The sequence below is a fragment of the Sus scrofa genome, chromosome 6, assembly GCF_054392235.1.
Source record: "Sus scrofa isolate SSC_HxYL_T2T_F1_AM1 chromosome 6, Sscrofa_HxYL_maternal_Yorkshire_Landrace_v2.0, whole genome shotgun sequence".
Taxonomy (NCBI): Eukaryota; Metazoa; Chordata; class Mammalia; order Artiodactyla; family Suidae; genus Sus; species Sus scrofa.
The window spans coordinates 142,772,452-142,794,456 of record NC_139388.1 but is presented as its reverse complement, the minus strand read 5'-3'; the positions used below and the strand labels follow the sequence as shown (position 1 = coordinate 142,794,456).

General features: G+C 35.8%; 1 protein-coding gene across 1 annotated transcript in view; it reads right to left on the bottom strand.

The window, feature by feature from the left end:
* Window positions 1-22,005, bottom strand: part of LOC110261207 (uncharacterized) — a 333,192-nt gene that overhangs the window by 78,677 nt on the left and 232,510 nt on the right. Inside the window, exons 7-8 of the mRNA XM_084964684.1 lie at window positions 5,395-5,450; window positions 3,951-3,977 (exon numbers count right to left, since the gene is read on the bottom strand). The gene's annotated coding sequence lies outside the window, so the exon portion shown is untranslated. The remainder of the gene's footprint in view (window positions 1-3,950; window positions 3,978-5,394; window positions 5,451-22,005) is intronic.

Here is a 22,005-nt window from a genome sequence, read left to right as displayed (position 1 = left end):
CCGTTGGGTTCTTGATCGTTTTTCCGTACTCCAACTTACTGCTACACTCTTCTCTGCATCTGGAGATTCCTCCGGTTCGTTTGATCTTTCGCCCGGTAGGTGACTTTCCAGGGTGCGGGATCCCTTTCCCCTCCGCAGTTCCCTTTCGGGAGCGCCCGTCCCGCTCGGATTCACCTTCTCTCACTCTCCTCTTTTCTCCCGTTCTGCCCAATAATGTCACGAATTTCTTGCCGTTATTGGAGATTAGGTTCCTCTGCCAGCGATTGGTTGTTGTTCTGTGCGAGTCATTTCTTCTGTAGATGTGCTTTTTTTGTTGTGTTTGTGGGAGAGGGCGAGCGTGTCCCCCTACTCCTCCGCCATCTTGTCCTCTCTCCCCCAACTGAATTATATTAAATACTAGATTAGAATAAAAACATTTGAAATTATAATCTCAAAACCTCTACTTGTCACATATCAAGATATTGCATTCAATAAAGTTGCAGGGCACAACATCAATATTCAAAAGTCACTGCATTTCTGTAACAACAAATTTTCAGAAAGAGAAATGAAGGTAAGTTTCAAAAAACGGGTTTGGAGAGAACAAGATATAGGGAAAAATAAATGTTAAAATACGAGGGAAGCAGTTCCTCTTTCCTTACTAGATGATCAATACCTTTTCCAAAAAGCATTCTATCAAAGATTTAATAAGCACCTATATATGCCAAGCACTGTGCAAGACATTACAAAAACATCTTATTTAATCATAACAATTTTCTAACATAATTATTTTAATTCACAGCTTTGGTTTTTATTCTATATAGTACTAACAGTGGAGTCAAGCAAAATAATAATGCAAGTTTATGCTTATTCTTTGTTCACATAGCTAATTATGGGATAAATGCATTTTTTTTCAACGTATGCTATGTTAAGAATTCCTACTAGAGGAAAAGTAAATAAATCACTAGGTAAAGAAAATAAATGTCGAAGTAAGGACAATGTACTCTTTTATGGATTGTTGGTCATTAGAAAACATGTGAACTTTAGCCAAGACACCTATGAGGCTAAGTGTATGGAGATCTGAGACCTTAAACTGCTGGCACTCTGTATCAAGAGTTTGTCTTTCATGGCAATGCATAGCCTAATTAGGTGAAGAGCATTATTCTTAGCGCATGCTGAAGTCATTACTCTCTTTTCCTAAATTTAAAATGCTTATTTGCAGAGAAGAAAAAGAAGCAATACCTGCAAATACCTTATGAAAGTCCCTTGCCTATGATTTGTTCTATCACTTTTTTAGTTATGTTCTTAACAGCAGATAGAGGAGAAGAAACCTGACCTTTGTCCAAATAAGGCAAAAAGAAGTTATAATCAAATGTCTCCACAGACTCTTACATTTTTCCTCAGGAAAAGCCATAGAGCAATCAGAACATTCCACCCCTTTTTGAACAGGTCACTGGATAATCTCCACAGGGTTCTGGCTGTCATTTAAGGCTAAAAACATTTTGTCCCTATTCTCAGCAATAGTGGACTTCATCAGTTCTGGAGCTCCAGGTCATTCTGATGACTGAGGATTTCCTCATTTCTGCAGACAACTAGGAGAAATGTGGACTTTGTTCAGACACGGCAGGATGTTAAATTCGATAAAGAATTAACAGCAAATAAAATCCTTTGACCAGTTTGATATCCTTGTATCTTATTCCATTCTGATCAAAAGAATCAAAATAGTATCTGTTCATGCAGGGTAGTCCTCTAAATTTGGCAAATCCTACAACATATAGGAACATAGCGAAAAAGAAAGTAAAAAATTACCCATATAACCCAACAAATACCACCAAACTAAACTCACCAAATAACTTGTATAGAGCAAGAAAGGAGGTTGCACTACATTGATCCAGACTACCATGCCACACTCATTAAACTATCCTGGTTATTGTTCATTTCTAAAATTGTATATGTAATATGTAGTGTGTGAGATGGGAGATGGTAACGAGTCAAAAAAGCTTAATTCCAAAATTTCAAAGCTCGGATATCTTTTACAGAACAAAGAAGGGAATCATGCTCTCTTCTGTTGAATAGGGCCTAGGGAATAGTCGCCCTCACTTCTCATCATGTGCCAAAGGCTGAAATTATTCACTACTTAGACCTACAAAGATTGTCCTGCACTCAAACAGCCTTGCCTTGCACATAAATGCACTTAATAAATATTTCTGGATAATGTTTAAAGCTCTTAAAATAAAGTGCTAAAAAACAACAATCATAGACCTTGGCAGTGTGCCCTATTAGGACATCTTCAACTGTTATATGAGCAGCTCTAAGTGAAAATTAGCCCATGAGGCTTCTCTAAATACCCTGCTAAAAATAAGCTTCATCATCTCTCATTTCAATGTTTGTGAGGTCACAAGCATCTCACATGTCCTAAATGCTTGTCATGTCAGTTCCTTTGAGCTCTGAAAGTTGGCATCTAAAGAAAAAAAGGTCAATATTTAGATCCTAATGGATTTCTGGAAATATATTAGGTTGTCCCCTTCAGGACTGAAAAACATATGGAGTTTTCACATTACTGATTATGAGAATGCCAGGTATAAATCAATATAGTATGAAAAGTCCACAGTGACTTTCTTTTCTGATTTGTTTAATTATCTGCTGCCACCTGCTCAAAGAGGCTTAACACATATTTGTTATTATTGCTACAAATAACAGAGTCCATAACCAAAAAATTAAAAAGTATCTAAGACATGCACACCTCATAGTATCTTTTGAGAGTTAATTGAAGTAAAATAAGTACAAAACACAGTACCTTGTAAAGTTCAAAATATTAGCCATTAGCACTGCTATTCCCTGTAATATGCCAAAAAACTCATTTCTTAATGTTTCCTTTGAGTTTTTTGATTTCCCAAAACATTTTTTTTCTCAGCAGTAAATCATATAATCTTCTCCATGTAGAACATTTTATCTTTCCTCCAAAGTCTACATGACTATGTCTGAATTAAACTTCCTTTCCTTTTTTCTTAGAACATGCCTTCATCTCTGGGACAGCTTGTAATATCAGCTCTCAACAACCTCTGCCAAATGCTAACCTGATCCTTTGGATGACAGGTAGATATCACTGGCACATCAGAACTCAGTATGGCCCCAGGTCAGAATCAAGTTCAGTGTTTCAATGTCAAAGGCTTCCCCCAAAGGGAGTGAGCATGCCTCTTCTTACTTATTCCAAACATATCACCTTCTTTCACTAAAATGTCTTACGTATTTAAGCACCCTGCTTTCCATTATTAATGACCCATGATCCATCAGTCTCCAGGATCTCTTACTAAATTAATCTGAATTAAGTTAGATGCCTTCATTTAACTGAGATCCCACAAATCCAGAGCTGGTTGGAGAAAACGTAAAATATCAATTCCACATTCTTATAAATATTCAGGTTCACATACTTTCATCCACAGTTCATTCTGTTAATGTCAGCCTTCATAATTTATTGACCATGTAAAAATATTTTAGCATGGAAACTGGAGAAAATGAGTGAGAATAAATCATTCAGTGCTCTTCCACAAGCCACAAAGCAGTCCAGAAGACCTTCATTTTTAATTTTGCATTCAAGTGCCAGTTGAGACAAATTGGTTAGCAGTTCATCATGGAAGCAATTCCAGAGCTCATTCATTTAGACTCTAAGGACTTTTCAGCATCACCAAAGGCAGCCAACACATAGTTGGTGACCTCAGGAAGAACACAATATTGAAGATTTGAAAAAACTACAACGTATGCGTCAGGCCTTAAAATTCATCATCTAATTTCCTCTATCTCCTTTCCACTGGGTAAGAAACATCTGTCAACGCATGTGCCATTGGCCTATTATTCTTCCTAATGTGGTTATTGAACTTGACTCCCTACACTCCTGACAGAGGAAAGTTGTTCTGACACATATGCAAGGCATGTAGTAATGTAAGATATGTAAGGGTTAAAAATCACTTACTTACCCCTTACTCTCACCCCTGTGAATCCATCTAGAAGTAAAACCATGCATTGTTTTAAACAACATGACTCTTTCCCATAATCCTATATATTAAGAATTTACATTGTTAAAGTTCACTTGATTATTTTTTTTCCTAATGGAACGACATATGCTATGCTTACATTTGAAAGCAATCTCAGGAAAAGGGCCTGCATGTGAATGCAATTGGCTGTGAGTTCACATTTCCCTTAGACAAAATTGTGAGCAAAACACATGTTTTTCCGTCTGAGTTAGAGAATGGAAAATCGTGCATTATTTTTTAGGCTCTTGTGGCATGCCTTTTAAAATCAATGCATATTTCTTCATGCACATTTTCACAAATGTCAATGTTGATACATCCGTCAGATCTGATGTGCTCAATTCCTTCTCAAGCACCTGGAGAACTTGTACTCTTGAAAATATTTTTTCCTCTGAACTTTTCAATTTGCTCCTGAGAATTGTAATTCTTTTTGACTAGTGATAAGTGAGAAACAGAACCCTCCATCTTTGTTTCCTGCTAAAGTTATAACAACATTTTTACATGCTCACTCCTAAATTCAGGTAAACCAAAGAATGGCAGTTTCACTCACGGCTACACAATAAGCTCCTCAGGTCCTCACAAAACTCATAAAGGGCAGAAAAACTGGCCACTAACATGTTATAGGTGACATCAGATAATGTGATACAAGCAGGAATGACCCAAACACAAATACATTGCAAATAAACTAGAAGAAATCATTATTTTGTCAGGAAACTACTCCTTTTTTACTGTGGTTAGTAATAAAAAAAAAAAGCAAGCAAGCAAGCAAGAAAGCAAGCTTTTCCTAAAATTCTATGTTTTAAAAGATAGAATGTGGCTAGAAGAGGGAAAGTGTAGGCCTTCATTTTAGCTATACACACTTAAGAATAAGGTTACCAGGAAACCAGTCGAACTGATTGGAAAGGAGAGAGAAAAGGGTATGCCCCTAGAGTAAAGTAATCTCCTCAGTACAAGAAATGGCAGGATGCCAACAATCGATGTGTATAGAGAGTGACTGCTCTCAGTTTATGGAGAAGAGGTAAAGGTAAGCAGGATGTATATTATTTGCTATAAGTACCCAGAAAGATGTGTAGAGTTTTACCCTCATTTCTTTCAAGTGAAGACCTCTTTAAAGTTCATGATTGATTTTAAAATGGGATGGGCAGAAAAGCTATCCACTGAACTGAGAAAGTAAAGAAAGTTGGAACATTTTTATTCACTTATTTGACATCTGCGTAATTTAAGAAGTAATGGCTTTTAAAATCAAGAGCAAAATTTTATTTTTTAACATGCTGTCAGAATCAATGTGCTTTTATTCAGCTTTTTGCATATCATTCTCTATGCCTTTGTCTAAGACCAACTGTAATATTTCTAAGTTAAATGACTTTATACATATTAGCAAATGACGTACCTTAGAGAGTTTAAGCATTATCTTGAGTCTACAGGGTCATGATGAGGCCTTTTGACCTAAAAAATATATCAAAACTTACTGCTTTTGTACTTCAGATTAAAGGATGAATGTACTTTCTTTTAACCACAAAATAGTATAATGCATGCAAAAGAGGTAAGTAAATTAAACTTTATTTTAAAAATGTTATAACCAAAGGAAACACTAAAACAATTAAATCTCAGAAGTGAATAGAAATAAATAGGTTGCATAAATATAAATATTTACTACAATGAGCAGCTCAGTCATCAGCACTTACTCCAGTTTTCAGAGCATGAAGTAAAATGAAGTTGGTGGTTAACTAGCATTTCAAATTATAAAATCAATGTTAAACCTTTCTTGAACATAAACATAGGGACTACAAACTTGGGACTACAAATACCTCTTGTTAACAAGCCCTAAAGGGGTTCTTTTAACATGAAAATTTGTAGCAATAACAAAATTAATTCAAATGACTTGAATCCTTGCTATGGAGTGAGCACTGTACAGTTCACTGACATTTAATGTAAGTATAAACAATTACAGTAAATTATAAGTCATGCACAGGCACACACACAGTCTATTGATCAATCCTCACTAGCAACTGATGCGGCTCTAAGCCTGGGGTGACCTTACATTCTAATTTTGTGTCTGAGAAAGTGTCTTTGTAACAGTGCCCTTTTTATTTTTAAGAGTCACAGCTTAGAGTATGCATTTTATGACTGCATTATCTAAGCTCCAAGTGGTTTGTATAGTGTCTCTTAGCATGAATTCTCTTACTTTCCTGTTTTCTATATGTCTTATCTCTAATTGGCCCATACTAATCTGGCCCTCCTGGATAACAGTATTAATATATTCAAACAAGTGAATAAAGAGCTTATGCGTTTCTCTGTGTATAACTGCTCAAAGGTCAAGCCTTCGAAAAACTTTCTTCCTTTTCCCTAAATAGATCAGCAAGTACATGTCTTATGGTCTTATATCTGTTACTAATTCCTATCACTTAGATGTCTGTAACCCAAATTCTTCCAGATGTCAAACTGTGCCAAGCGCTTTAAGCTTCCATGACTTGGGGCTTCATTTACCTGCTTGAATACTCTCTAGCATCACTCAAAATAACTGCTCTATTTTTGTCTTTGTTCACATTTGTCCCCCACCCAAGGCATCAGCAGCTAAATAATTACATATAATTAAAATTAAACTCTAAGAATAAAGTAAGAAGCTCCCTACCCAGGATAAATTGCTGCATGGATGAGGCCTTTGCTATTCTTTATGCCCATGATGGGTTAGTTACACCTGAGAGTCATAAAAGATATTTGGAGCCTGAAGTGATTGCTTAGACACTACAATTAAGATTTTTTGGTAGAAAGAAGCTGTTGCTCAGGCTCAATTCTTGGATATTGACTCAGGGACACTGTGCTTATATACAATCCTAAGCAGTCTCTCATACCAGCCCAGCCTCTGGAAACCTGTGTGTTTCAAGTTTCTTAGCAGAGCCCTAAAACTTAGACTACACCTACAATCACTGTAAGGAGAGCAGCTTCCCTGCTTGAGAAGATCTGTAGAGTGGGAACGACAAGAGTTATCGTGAGAAAGGCAGCAGCAAGAAGTGAAAAGTCATGATGACAAATGCCATCAGCAAAGCTCATAGCCACGCCTGAGGCATCAAAGTTGGTCATTTCTGATGGGTTGTGACAGGAACAATAGCTGCTACAGAACACCATACCCAGGGGTAGATAGAATGGAGACTGCATCAGAAGAATAGCCAGAAATCATTAACTTTCACTAGTGGTGGGAAGATGGCAGGGGATGGGAGTGAGGAGAGTAGAGTTTGGAACTGAGGAGAGTAGAGTTGGGATTAAAAACCACTATGACTGGAGTTCCCATTGTGGCTTAGCAGTAATGAACCTGACTAAGATCCATAAGGACATGGGTTTGATCCCTGGCTCCGCTTAGTGGATTAAGGATCCGGCATTGCCATGAGCTCTGGTGTAGGTCACAGACGCAGCTTGGATCCTGTGCTGCTGTAGCTACAGCAGAGGCTGGCAGCTGCAACTCTGTTTCAACCCCTAGCCTGGGAGCTTCCATATACCGCAGGTGTGGCTCTACAAAGCAAAACAAACAAACAAACAAAAACAAACAACCCCCCCAAACACCCCTCGCCTCCACCCAAATCCACTATGACTATTGTCTGAAGTCACCAAGGTTGGTGTGACCTGTACAGATGAGATATTTGGGGCAATGATTAGTTATCTGATTTCACTTCTAGCTTGTAGGCAGGCACAAATTTTCTGCGAAGAATTCCCACAGCAGCTAAGAGAGGTGTATGTATCTATCTCATGATGGTCATTTAAGCAACAATTGAAGGGAAAAAGACCATTTGTTGAAAGCCTTTCCATAATTTTGTCACTTAATATTCACACCAAACTGCAAGTTTTATAATCATGAAACCCATTTTATAGATGACTAAAATGGGTCTTGGAAAGATTTAAGTTTTTTTCCCACCTGTACACAAATAAGGACTTAGCTGAGATGTGAACACAGGTCTGACTAACCCCAAAGCCAAACCTCTTTCCATTTAGACTCTGTTGCCTCCCTGGGAGTTGGATACAAACAATGGAAATAATCACCACAGACACCCAGCCTTGCTTCCAGTCTACCTCCCGTCCCCTGCAGAGGGAAACAGATGCCTCAAGCAAAATATCTATAGGTCTGGGCTCTGAAACCTTCCATTCCTGAAACTGAAATCCAAAAACGGAAAAGTTGCTGACACTGTTGCTGAGTCCTGCCAAGTCCCCCGCTCTGAGGGCAGTTTGGTGTAAAGAATGTTGATAATCACTGTAAATGGAGGAGTATGACTCTTAGCCTGGAAAAATGAGGCTAGTGAATAAGTAGTTTTGGCAGCAGCATCTATACTGTGGTACTGGGAGGTACATGCTTTTCACACAGAAAATAAAAAATAAAAATAAACAGATTGTCTGGAACTCTTCCAGCACCCCCCATTCGACCCCCAGGGCTTATAACTCAGCATTCTCAGTCCCAAATGTGGTTTTCCCTGTTAAATGCTTGCAGAAATCAGGTGAGATATATTTTGCTCTGGTGGATAGTGATAATATCTCAAGAGTCCTAGTGGGGCACTAGGGAGTGATGTGATTTTAGTTGCTGCAAGTCCAAAGGGGGAAATGAGGTTCTTTCTGAGTCAAACAGCGGCAGCAGTTTCACATGGAAAAATAGATGTCCCAAAGAAAGCTAGCCTTTCACAGAAAGGACAACAGAATGGGAAGTCTTTTTAAGTCCCTCACTGATGTCAATGAAGGAGAATTTGGAAGAGTCATAAGCACAAGCAGTCAGTTTCATTTGTTAGTTGGTAGGTAATTCTTTAGATAGTTGAACAGACATGATGGGGCTTTTCTCTAATGTCAACGTGAACGAGGACTGACTTGTCCCTAAAATGTCATTACATTGAAGCTACGAGAATATTCCTAACACATGGGAATGCATTTCTAATATTTCTTTTTTTTTTTTTTTGGTATGCTTTAGAGATAAGTCTGTGGAAAAAGAAAATATTTCCATAATGGCACTAACATTTATTGAGCATCTATTCTCTATGCTGGGCTTTAAACTGTATTTTCTAGGCTACTTTGCAAGTATTTTAATAGCTGATATTTAATGAGCATCTACTTTCCCCATTTTGAGTTGCACACACACATACATATATATAATCTATATCTATAGATAGATAGATATAGATATAGATATATTTAATCCTCCATAAAGTAATATGATTTTCTTCATTTTATAGAATGGCAATAGAAATAATGGAGTGATTATTTAGATACAATAATAGTTATCATAAAAATAACTCTATGACCGGCACTGTTCTAAATACTTTTCTAAATACTTTCGTGAAACGAGTACTATTATTATACCTATTTTACACATGAGGCATTTGGCTAAGAGAGTTTAGGTAATTTGCCCAAAATTACATAGCCAATGAGGATCAAAATCCAGTCAGCTGAATTTCCACGTTTGTCATTTTTAACCTCTGCATAATATTTCCTCACAGCTTAACAAATTGAGACTCAGAGAAGTTACTAACCCATCTAAGTTTACACATTTATAAAGAATAAACTGGGTTTTTTTTTGTTTTGTTTTGTTTTTTACGTCAAAGTCCGTATTTTTCTACTTCATCACCAGGCTGCCTTTCTAAGGGGTATTTCTTTGGCAATGAAATTTCACCACAAAACAAATTTTTAATTATTAATGCCCATTGAATTCTTTTGTGTATGTAACATGGAAAAGAGACATTTCTGGGCCTGAAAACATTGCCTTTTAGGCACATGGAAAGGCTGAAGATGGTACTTTGAAGTTAAAAAACAAAACTCTGGTATTTGTCTTTCTCTTTCTGAATTACTTCACTTAGTCTGAGAGTCACTAGTTCCATCCCTGTTGCTGCAAATGGAATTATTTTGTTCTTTTATATGGCTGAGTAGTATTCCATTGTGTGTGTGTGTGTGTGTGTGTGTATTATATATATATATATATATTATATATGTGTGTGTATATATATATATAATATATATATGTGTGTGTGTGTGTGTGTGTGTGTGTGTGTGTGTATATACCACATTTTCCTAATCCAATCATCTGTTGATGGACATTTGGGTTGTTTCCATGTCTTGGTTATTGTGAATAGTGCTGCAATGAACATGCAGGTGCATGTGTCTTTTTCAAGGAAAGTTTTGTCCTGATATATGCCCAAGAGTGGGATTGCTGGGTCATATGGTAGTATTATGTATAGTTTTCTAAGATTCCTCCATACTGTGAGAAAAAAGAATGTATACATGTATGTGTGACTGGGTCACCTTGCTATGCAGTATAAAATTGACAGAATACTGTAAACCAGCTATAATGGAAAAAATAAAAATCATTATAGAAAGAAAAGGAACAAAAAAACAAAACTATGCATGCTGTTACAAACAGTGTTATGAACAGTTAAATTCAAATTGGTACTTTTGGCCTAGACAAAAGAAATATGGCTTGAAACAATTTTTTATAATCTAAATTTCACGGACAGGATATGAAAATAAAATACTGTTTTCTCTAAAAAACATCTCCTAGGTCAACTAAACAATGGAATGGCCAAATATCTGATCCATCCTGAAGCAAATTTTCAAATGATTTATTCAGGAACCTAAACATAAATTCATAATGATGGCAAAACAGGTGATCTGTTCTTCCACACATTAGTATGTTCATATTCATCCCTTTCTAGTCCTAAAATAGAGAAAATATATCTATTTGTATTTCTGTAAAGACAATCTTAAAGGGGAACTTTTAAACTGAAGTAAGGAACATGCTGTATCACTTAAACATTTTGTTTTGGCACGAATTCACAAGGCATCTTTTATCAGTGGAGTGTATTCTGACGTTTTATAGATAGTTTACATGTCTTAAAAACTCTAATGAATTTTTCAGTGTAATTCATATTCCTTTATCATTTGCTTTCCAGTTCTTTCTTATTATTGTCTGTGATGAGTTGAAGTCAATGTAAGAAGTAATTTTTTTACAGAATACACAAGCCATGCCCTCACCCTACCATGAAACAGAGACACCACCAAACAAATGCTAACTTAAATTTTGATTTAAATCTATGCAGCTTTCCTAATTCCAAATTCAATCTAGGCCAGAGTCAAATCTGAAATATAATTTTACATATATATGTTATCAAGACTCTACCTTCCCATCATAATATCTTTAGTTGACACTGAGATGGCTCAGAGAAAAAAAGTATTGTAACAGAGAGCATTAATCTTTATCAGCATCTGAATATTCTGTACACTTCTGACTGGCTGTATTACTCTAAATTAACTTGTCATATACTTATGGGTAACCACCCAAATAGGATTATTTAGAGTAAACTTAAAACATATGAATTATGTGTACAACAAATGCAAGTTGTGTTATGTTGTTATTATTTGTGTACGTACTTATATTCTTTATTAAATGACAAGATCTTGAAGAGTAGAGATAAATATCTTAAGCAACTTTGTATCCTATGTGGTGCACTAGTAGGGTGCTCTGTACACAGTATATTTTCAAATACATATTAAATAACCGGATAGTCATTTGTTATTTGGAATTGGATTTGACCAAATATACTGGAATAGAAAAATCCAAAAATAACAGTGGCTTAAATAGGATAGAAGCATATATCTTTTTCATGTTAAAAAAGGATTACATAGGTAAGAAGTTCAAGAATAATATAATAGCTTCATAATGTCTTGCTCCCTCTGTCTTGCTATGCTATCATTTATAGTGCATTGCCTCAATATCTGGGGTGGTTTCCCAAACTCCAGCCATCAAATCTGTATTCCAGGGAGCAGAAAGAAGGAAGAGAGAAAAGAATACTATGGATCCTCCTTTTCAGGAGGTTTCCAAGGAATCCTGAAATGCACTTTCAGTTAGATATTACTGAATAGAATTTAGTTACATGGCCACAGTAGGTACACCAACTTTGAGATGTATTGGTGTCTTAAAGTTTAATTGATAAATTCTAAAATTACTAAGAAGGAATAACAGGGAAAACATATACCAATCTGTTACGAGTACCCATTAAAGATTAACAAAGCTAAATATTTCTAATGGAATACAGAAATATATTCCAAATCCTTAACATGAATTTTAACTTCCATTCTTTTACATGTATTGTATTTCACACCAGCTTACAAGCCATATTATATGTCAGACATTCTTCTCAGTATTGGAGATATTTTCTTTGAAGAATTTATGATTGGAATAGTCAGCAGATTTTCTGTGACAGTGACAGAAATCCTATTCAAACTAATGTTTGTTACTATTTTTAAATCTCTCTCTCTAACTATTTCTATTTCCTTTCTTCTGTACTTTACAGAGAGATACATAGGTAGGTATAGAAATAAGATACATAGATTTTAAAAAATAGAAAGTTTGTTTTCATTGAAAAAGATACATGCACCCCTATGTTCATTGCAGCACTATTCACAACAGCCAAGACATGGAAACAACCTAAATGTTCACTGACAGATGAATATATTAAGTAGATGTGGTATATATACACAATGGAATGCTATTCAGCCATAAAAAAGAACAAAACAATGCCATTTGCAGCAACATAGATGGAACTAGAGATTCTCATACTAAGTGATGTAAGTCAGAAAGAGAAAGACACCATATGATATCATTTACATCTGGAATCTAATATACAGCACAAATGAACCTTTCCACAGAAAAGAAACTCATGGACTTGGAGAATAGACCTGTGGTTGCCAAGAGGGATGGGGAGGTAGTGGGATGGACTGGGAGTTTGGGGTTAGTAAATGCAAACTAGTGCATTTGGAGTGGATAAGAAATGATATCCCTCTGTAGAGCACAGGGAACTATATCTAGTCACTTGCGCTGGAACATTGTGAAGGATAATGTGAGAAAAAGAAAAAATATAGATATGACTGGGTCACTTTGCTGTACAGTAGAAATTGAAAGAACGCTGTAAACTAACTATAGTGGAAAAATAAAGATCGTATAAACTTAAAATTTTTAAAAATCAAAATAGAAAGTTTGTGATGTACTAGGCATAGTTCTAAGTGCTTGATATGTATTAAATAATTTAAATTCACAAGAACCCAACTGGCACTACTATTCTCATTTTAAAACTGAGGAAACAGGCACAGAAGAAATAGTGAATGATGAAGTTGGGATCAAATTTAGGTGGTCTGTCTAGCTCCAGGGTTCTCCTTCATAACCACATGCTATTGTACATTTTGGAATGAATGCTAAAGAACATATATTTAAAAGAAAAATTTAAAAAAAACACATTAACTCTATAAAATAAAATCTAAACAAAACCTATATAATAAGCTTTATTTATCTTTAGTTCACATTTTTCCATATTTTACTAACTTGCTTTTATTTTGGCACCACTACCAGTGCTTGTCCAATCCTAGATTCTACTTAGTTTCATTAGTTATAATTATTATAATTGTTGTGAAGCTCAAACTGATCACTGGGAGCCCCCCCCCAAGCTGACTCCTTTAATATTGTTAATACCTCCTCCGACATCATTGGAAATACAATTCCTTTTTGACATGAGGACTTTACAGACCATTCTGAGTATTCCAACCTTTCTGCTAACTGTGAACTTGATGGATGGAGTTTAAATAGCCATTTCAGGAGTTCCCGTCGTGGCGCAGTGGTTAACGAATCCGACTAGGAACCATGAGGTTGCGGGTTCGGTCCCTGCCCTTGCTCAGTGGGTTAAGGATCCGGCGTTGCTGTGGTGTAGGTCGCAGACGCGGCTTGGATCCCGCGTTGCTGTGGCTCTGGTGTAGGCCTGTGGCTACAGCTCCAATTAGACCCCTAGCCTGGGAACCTCCATATGCCGCGGGAGCGGCCCAAGAAATAGCAAAAAGACCAATAAATAAATAAATAAATAAATAAATAAATAAATAGCCATTTCATACCATGAAATATACACTTATCTCGAGAATGGGGGGGGGAAACAAACTAGAAGAAGTCTTGTTCCTTGTTGGCAGTTGCCAAGCAAGTTCTAGTCTGCTTACTACTAGACTTAACTTAGAGAGAGAGGGAAGAAAAAGAGAGGTATGAGTGCATCAACTTTGTTTATGTCACTTATTCTTATTTTGCACAACTCACAGCTAAACCTAATTCTAATGGTTACACCTGGGTCAGAGCAGTTGCAACTCATAGTAAAAATGTTGCTAATACTTGGCCCTTCTACAAGGCTGATGGTTAGGGGCGGGTACCAAAGAAGAGTTTTGATGATTCAGTCACTTCTAAAAATCCACTACATAAAATGATGTATCATGAAGTTTCTCATCAGGCATCAGTTAGGTTATTATCCAGGATTTAGTATATGTCAGGATAGAGCCAAAGATTTAAAAACTACTCTGACTGTTGCTCTCTGCATTCCTATTCTGGCATATAGATATAGACATAGATGTAGATATGGAGATAGAGATAGAGATAGATATCTTCTTGTCATAGCCAATGAAACAAGAGCTGGCTAGATTATATAGTTTATACTACAACTGTTATTTATTCATTCATTCATAAAAATTTAGTGATTGCTGTACATTAAGCGTCATTCTAGTGATGCAGCAGTAAGTACAATAGAACAAAAAAAATCTCTGCTCTTATGAGCTTCTATTATAGTGGAGGGAGATGCAAAATGCCCAGTCAAAGTAAGTAGAATATATATATGTCAGAAGGTGATAAACTCAAAGAGAAAAATAATAAAGAAGGAAAGGAGGTTATGGACTGTCAGGAGGGTGGCAATTTCTGATGGGGCAATTGAGAAAATGGCATTTGAAGGCAGGAGGTGAGGCAGCAAGCCATCCCATGTTTGTACAAGAGCATTCTGAGCGGAGGGAATGGCAAGTGCCAAAGTCCTCTGGCTGCTGTGTTTGTAATTAACTAGGTACGTGGCACAAAACACAGAAATTAGTTAATTCAGGAGAGAGGTGATAGTGGCTTGGACCAGAGTAGTAATGCTGGAAGTGTTGAAGAGTAGTCAAATTCTGGATAACTTTTGTAAATAGTGCTGATAGGATTTCCTCTGAGGGACTGGATATCACTTATAAGCAAAAGAGAGAAATCAAGGATGATGTCAGGTTTTTAGCCAGGGCAACTGTAATCCCAGTGATGTTTACTGAGATGGTAAAGCCTCTGTGAAATAAAGCCATTGGGAAGAAAATCTCAGAGACTGGGGAATCTAGAAATTTTTGAACTTCTCTGTTGATATTCTAATTTCTCCCTAAGGCCAAGAGTCAAGTTGAGCACTCAGATCTGTTCATTGTGTCAATACTTTAAGGGGCTGTGACATGACCTTCCCCTGGCCATACTCCTCATAGGGTGAGGCTTCCATGGAGCCAAGTAAAATGCTAAGCATACCGCCTCACACATAATAAGCACTTACATGATTGTTGTTGTTCTAGTCTCAGTAAACACTATCTTACATTTTTATGCATTCTTAAATTCTATAAAAAATAAGTGCAGGAGTAAAGGAAGAATTTATTAAAGTGTTTTTCTAATGCCCACTGAATTATCCCTTCTTTGCAAATGGGGCAGAATGTTTAGATGAGTTCAATAACTCTTGTTTTCTGTTTCAGGAGCCAGTGCTGTGCTTACTTTTTGAGTCAAATAGAGAATTCCCATTAGTATTGATGGTAATTACCCCTGCAAAACAAAGCATGATGAGTGGAGCCCCTGCTGAGGAATTACTTTAATGACTCTGAACTTTCAGAAAGAAACTTAAAAAGCTACACATGATGATGACCTCAGGGCCTGAATTTCTAGCTGCTTCCCTAATGACTATTTTCAATTGGTCGTTCTGAATAGGTCATCTCAGGGACCATGTTGTTCTTTATGACCAAAGAGTGGAAAGCACATTCCAGAGAAAGTGCCTCAAATAAGGAACTCAACATTTGATGGTTTGTACAGTACAGACTCCTCTCCTACTGTAAAATGTCCCAGCTATCAACTCAAAAGCCAATCTCTACCATGGTACAGTAGTAGTGGTGGTGGTGACAGCAGTAGTAGAAATTGTAAATAATACATCCACCTTATATCATTATTATACATTTCTGATCACCAATTTAAACCAGGGTTTCAAATCTAAGTAGGAGTTTTAGTATGATCTTCCTACGTTCCTACTGTGAACTCGTTTACCTCCTCACCATAAAGCTAAATCATTTAAATCTCTGCTCTTCATAATCTTCAATGAACTACACTAGGAAACAAACTATACAGGAGTGAAAACAAATTTCCAATATATTAAGTTTAATTATACTAAATAAAATTTCTGTTAAAATTAAAAATAGAATTACCATATGATCTACAAATCCCACTTCTAGGCATATGTCCAAAAGAACTGAAAGCAGAATCTCAAAAAGATATTTAAACATCTAGGTTCATAAATGCACTATTCACAGTAGGGAAGACATGGAAGCAACACACATGTTAATGGATGGATGAATGGATGAACAAAATGTAATATGTAAATACAATGGAATATTACTCAGCCTTAAAAAGGGGGGAATTCTGTCATATGCTACAACACAGATAAACTTTGAGGACACTGTGCTAAGTGAAATAAGCTCATCACAAAAAGACAAATGATATCTTATTATGCCTACTGAGGGATATAAGGTAGTCCAATTCACAGAAACATAAAGTTGAATGGTAGTTATGAGGGGCAGACAGAAGGGAGAAAAGTAGAATTGTTTAATGGGTACAATGTTTCAGATTTGCAAGAAGAACAATGTTTCAGATTTGCAAGAAGAAAGAGTCTGGGGATGGGCTTCACAACAATGTAAATATACTTAACACTAATGAATTGTACATTACAAATGGTTAATATGGTAAATTTTATACATATTTTTACCACAATAAAAAACCTGAACAACAAACAAGCAGGGAAAAAGAAAACAAACCTTTTGTTTTGGTTATAGTTGTTCAATAAATGTGCTCATGTGCTAATGACATACCATATCCTGTTCAGATTCAATATTTCAGCAGTATTTATTTGGCAGTCAATATTAGGGAATTGGTAATGTGGTGATATAATAAATTTTAGAAACATAGCAACATAATTCTGGGTGTTTATCCTCTAAAAATGTTATGTGAAGAAAGTAATGCTCTTTATTCCTATATCAATTTCTTTCACATTCCTTTATTCACATCCTCAGTTTAAACACCTTTCTTGACTCTGCAAGGCCAAAGCATCCTCAAGAAGCATCAACTCTATAAATAGAGGGATTTAAAATAGCCTGATAGGCATTGTTTGGCCTGAAGTCACCTTGACAAATTCTAGGAGGGAAGGCTAACTTGATGTTTATCTATGTACAAAGCAGATATGTTCCTGAGAAATTGTTTTAAATGCAAAATTCTGAATAGCAAAGCATTTTCTCACTTATTTTTGAAAATTGAAAAATTGTCCTTGTGAAAACAATTTCATCTTGAGACACAGTTCTGTTCCAATTACACCTACACATGAAATTTTTCAAGAGTGCACCTACCCCTACTGACAGAGTTCTTGGCAAAAGGCATAAACTTAGTCTATCAGCAAATTTTTTGAAAAAGGTCATAAGAACACTGGCGAACCCCCTGGTAGACCTAAAGAGTCACCAATGAAGCCAAAGATGCTCAAAATTCCTCAACTTTGACTTCAAGTAATCTCACCAAACTTTTTTCAAACTGTTGCTGTTTTCTTTTTTCTCTCCACCTTGTGAAGATGTCATAAAACATCACTGACAATTTTTTTTTCATTATTGGTTGTCCAGTGGCATATGGAGTTCCAAGGCCAGGGAGCAGATCCCAGCTGCAGTTGCAACCTAAGCCACAGCTGCAACAATGCAGGATCCTTAATTCATTGTGCCAGGCTGGTGATCAAAACCTGTATCCCAGTGCTCCCAAGATGCCACTAATCTCAATGAGCCACAGCAGAACTATGACAAATATTTTCTTAATAGGATAGACAGTAAATATTTTAGGCTTTGCAAGACATAGTCTCTGTTGCAACTGTTCAATTCTGCACTTGTGGCAGTATATCTGTCACAAATAATAAGTAAATAAATGGGCATGGGTGTGTTCCAATACAACTTTTATTTCCTGAAAAAATGTAGGGGACTGGATTTGGTCTGTAAGCTGTAGTTAGCTTGTAGTCATCCTCTTTTAGGCCATAGTCAGGAATTTGATTATATTCTAATGGCAGTACAAACCACTGCGTAGCTTTAAAACCAAGAACAAACATGATGTTACTTAGGCTCTAAAAATATCCCTTTGGCTACTGCACAAAGAATAGATGAAAGGGAGTAGCAAAAATGGAAAGAAGAGGTTGGTGCAATAGTCCAGGCAATATATGAAGGTGGCTTGAACTGAATAGTGGCAATGAAGGTGAAATGTAATTGAATTCAGAGACACACCAAAATGAGAGATTAAATTTTTGAGTCAGTAGCATATTGATTGTATTTAAAACCACAGAACTAAGGGAGATTACCCAGAGAAAAAGTATAGGTTAAAAGTTAGGTAAATAAAACAGCCAAAGACTGAACTCTGGGGCACTCCCTTATTTAAATGTGAAGAAAGAAAAAAATGAATCCCTTATACAAAAAGGAAGGGTTTTCAAAGCAAGCTACAGATTTAATGAAATCCCTATCAAGTTATCCATGACATTTTTCACAAAACTAGAGCAAATAATCCAAAATTTTATATGGAACTATAAAATACCCAGAATTGCTAAAGTATTACTGAGGGGGGAAAAAAAGGAGGCATAACTCTCCCAGACTTCAGACAATACTACAAAGCTACAGTAATCAAAACAGTATGAAACAGACATGGATCAATGGAACAGAGAACTCAGAAATAAACCCATATACCTACTGTCAATTAATCTTCAACAAAGGAGGCAAGAATTATAAATTGGAAAAGACATCTCTTTAGCAGGTGGTGCTGGGAAAATTGGACAGCTGCATGTAAATCAATGAAATTAGAACATACTCTCACACCATGCACAAAAATAAACTCAGAATGGCTTAAAGACTTAAACATAAGACATGACACCATAAAACTCCTAGAAAAGAACATAGGCAAAACATCCTCTGACATAAGTCATACAAATGTTTTATTAGACCAGTCTCCCAACGCAATAGAAACAAAAACAAAAATAAACAAATGGGAATTCTTATTAAGATTTAAAAGCTTCTGCATAGTAAAGGAAACCATAAAAAAGTGAAAAAACTAACACAATGGGAGATAATATTTGCAAATGATATAACCAACAAGGGCTAAATCTCCAAAATACACAAACAACTCATATAATTCAATAACAATGAAAAAAAAAAACCACTGGAAAATGGGCAAAAGAATTAAATGGACATTTCTCCAAAGAAGACATATGGATGGCCAGTAGGCACATTAAAAGATGCTCAACATCACTAATTATTAGAGAAATGCAAATCAGAACTACCATGACCTCATACCAGTCAGAATGGCCATCATTAATAAGGCTAAAAATAACAAATGTTGGAGAGGGTGTAGAGAAAAGGAAACCCTCCTTCCTTGGTGGGAATTTAAATTGGTACAATCACTATGGAAAACAGTATGTAGGTTCCTCAGAAAACTAAATATAGAACTACCATATGATCCACCAATCCCGCTCCTAGTCATATTTCTGGACAAAACTATAATTCAAAAAGACATGTGCACCCTTGTGTTCATAACAGCACTATTTACAATAGCCAAGACATTTAAACAACCTAAATGTCCATTGACAGATGAATGGGTTAAGAAGATGTGGCATATATACACAATGGAATGCTATTTGGTCATAAAAAAAGAATAAAATAATGCCATTCATAGCAACATGGATGCACTAGAGATTCTCATACTAAGTGAAGTAAGTCAGAAAGAGAAAGACAAAAACCATATGATATCACTTATATGTGGAATCTAAAATATGACACAAGTGAACCTATCTACAAAATAAGAAACAGACTCAAGGACAAGGAGAAACATACTTGTGGTTGCCAAGGGAGTGGTATGGACTGAGAGTCTGGGGTTAGTAGATGCAAACTATTACATTTAGAAAGGATAAATAAGATCTCACTGTACAACATAGGGAACTCTATCTAATCTCCTGGGAGAGACCAGGATGAAAAAGAATCTTTAAAAAGAATGTATATATATGCATAACTGAGTCACTTTGCTGTACAGCAGAAATTGGCACAACATTGTAAATTAATTATAATTTTTTTTAAAAAGAAGGGGTTCAATAGATGGTTGCTAGACGATTGTGAAAGAAGGAAAAGCAGTGAACATAATACAAAAAACTGGTCGATTAGTAGATCTGGTGCTAGGAGAAATATAAAAGTTCTTTTGTGATTGTTTCTAGTGAATTAAGATTCAGTGAATTAAGTACAATTATTAGGTCAGAGAGGCAGGAGAAGAATGTCTGAGGAAGAAAGAGGGCAAAATATAAAATGGTCATTTGTGAAAAGCAGGAAAGTCCATTTATCAGGGCGTTCATTTATTTTTGGCACTAGTGTCATTTGAAACTTTTTGACATAAATTCAAAAGGAAATGCATAGGCATGGTTGTATAATTTTCTCTAGAATCATTCAGCTGACCCAGTACAGGAAATGATGAGGTAAACAGTTGGGTTTAATCATAATTTTTTTTTTTTTAGGTAAGTATGATAAGTGGAAGCAAGGAGATTGATCCTCTTCTCTACATTTTCCTGTTCTTGAAGACTTCCAGAAATAACATGTTATGAAAAAGTGATTATGATCACTTGGTAAGAGTGATGTCCTTAAAACTAACCAATAAGACTCATCAGTAAATGTCTATTATATCACATCAGCTAATTTGCAGGCATTGCTCTAAAATCATAAATGATTTTTCAATAAATATACGCATGTTTCTTCTCCCCTTGGAGTACTCATACAGACTTGTCTGGAGTAAAAGGATAGCAAATCAACCTCTATAGTTGCTCAGCAAGACTGTTTAGTTAGCAACTCTATAGCTGCTCAGCCTCTTTCTTTGCGGTATCTTCCAGGGTTGGCCAAAATTAATTTTTGTATACTACATAGGCTACATGTGACACACACACACACACACACACACACACACACACCCCTACACACAAATATTTAAGTAGCTTTATTGTATAATTGACATACAATAAATCGCACACATTTAAGGGTACAATTTTATGTCTTTACATATGTATATGTAAAGCCATCTTCACAATAAAAATTCTGAACATTTTCACCACCTCAAAAGTTTTCTGGTGCATCACTGTAATTTCTCTGTTTGCTTCCAAAGTAAGTACTGGTTTGCTATCTTTATAGATTAGTTTTAATTATAAGTTTTATTTAAATGGAATCATACAATATGTACTTTTTTGTCTGATTTCTTTCATATTTTGAGACTGATTCATGTTGTTGCATGTATCAATAATTCATTCCTTGTTATTGTTGAATAATATTCTAATACATGGCTATACCACTATTTGTTTATCCATTCATCTCTTGATGGATATTTGGGCTGATTTCAGTTTTTGGTGATAAAGCTGCAATGAATATTTATGTAAAATCCTATTTATGTATACATATTTTCATTTCTCTTGGGGAGATATCTAGGAATGGAATGACTGGGTACTGTGGTAAGTGTATTTCTAACTTGTTAAGAAACTGTCAAACTGCCAAAGCAGTTTTACATTCCCACCAGCAAGGTTGTGAGAGTTCCAGTTGTTCCATACCCTTACCACTACTTGATATGGTCAGTCTTTTTTTCATTAGAAATATAAACAGGGTGTAGTGATATCCCACTGTAGTTTCAATACGCATTCCCCTACTGTCTAATGTTGAGCATTTTTTAGCATTTGCCACCTAATATCTTTCTGGTGAAGTGTATGTTCAAGTCTTTTAACTGTTTCTTAATTTTCTTGTTTGTCTTATTACTGTTTGCAGAATTTTGAGAATTCTTTATATATTCTGAATATGAGTCCTTTATTAGATAAGTGATTTGCAAACATCGTCCCCC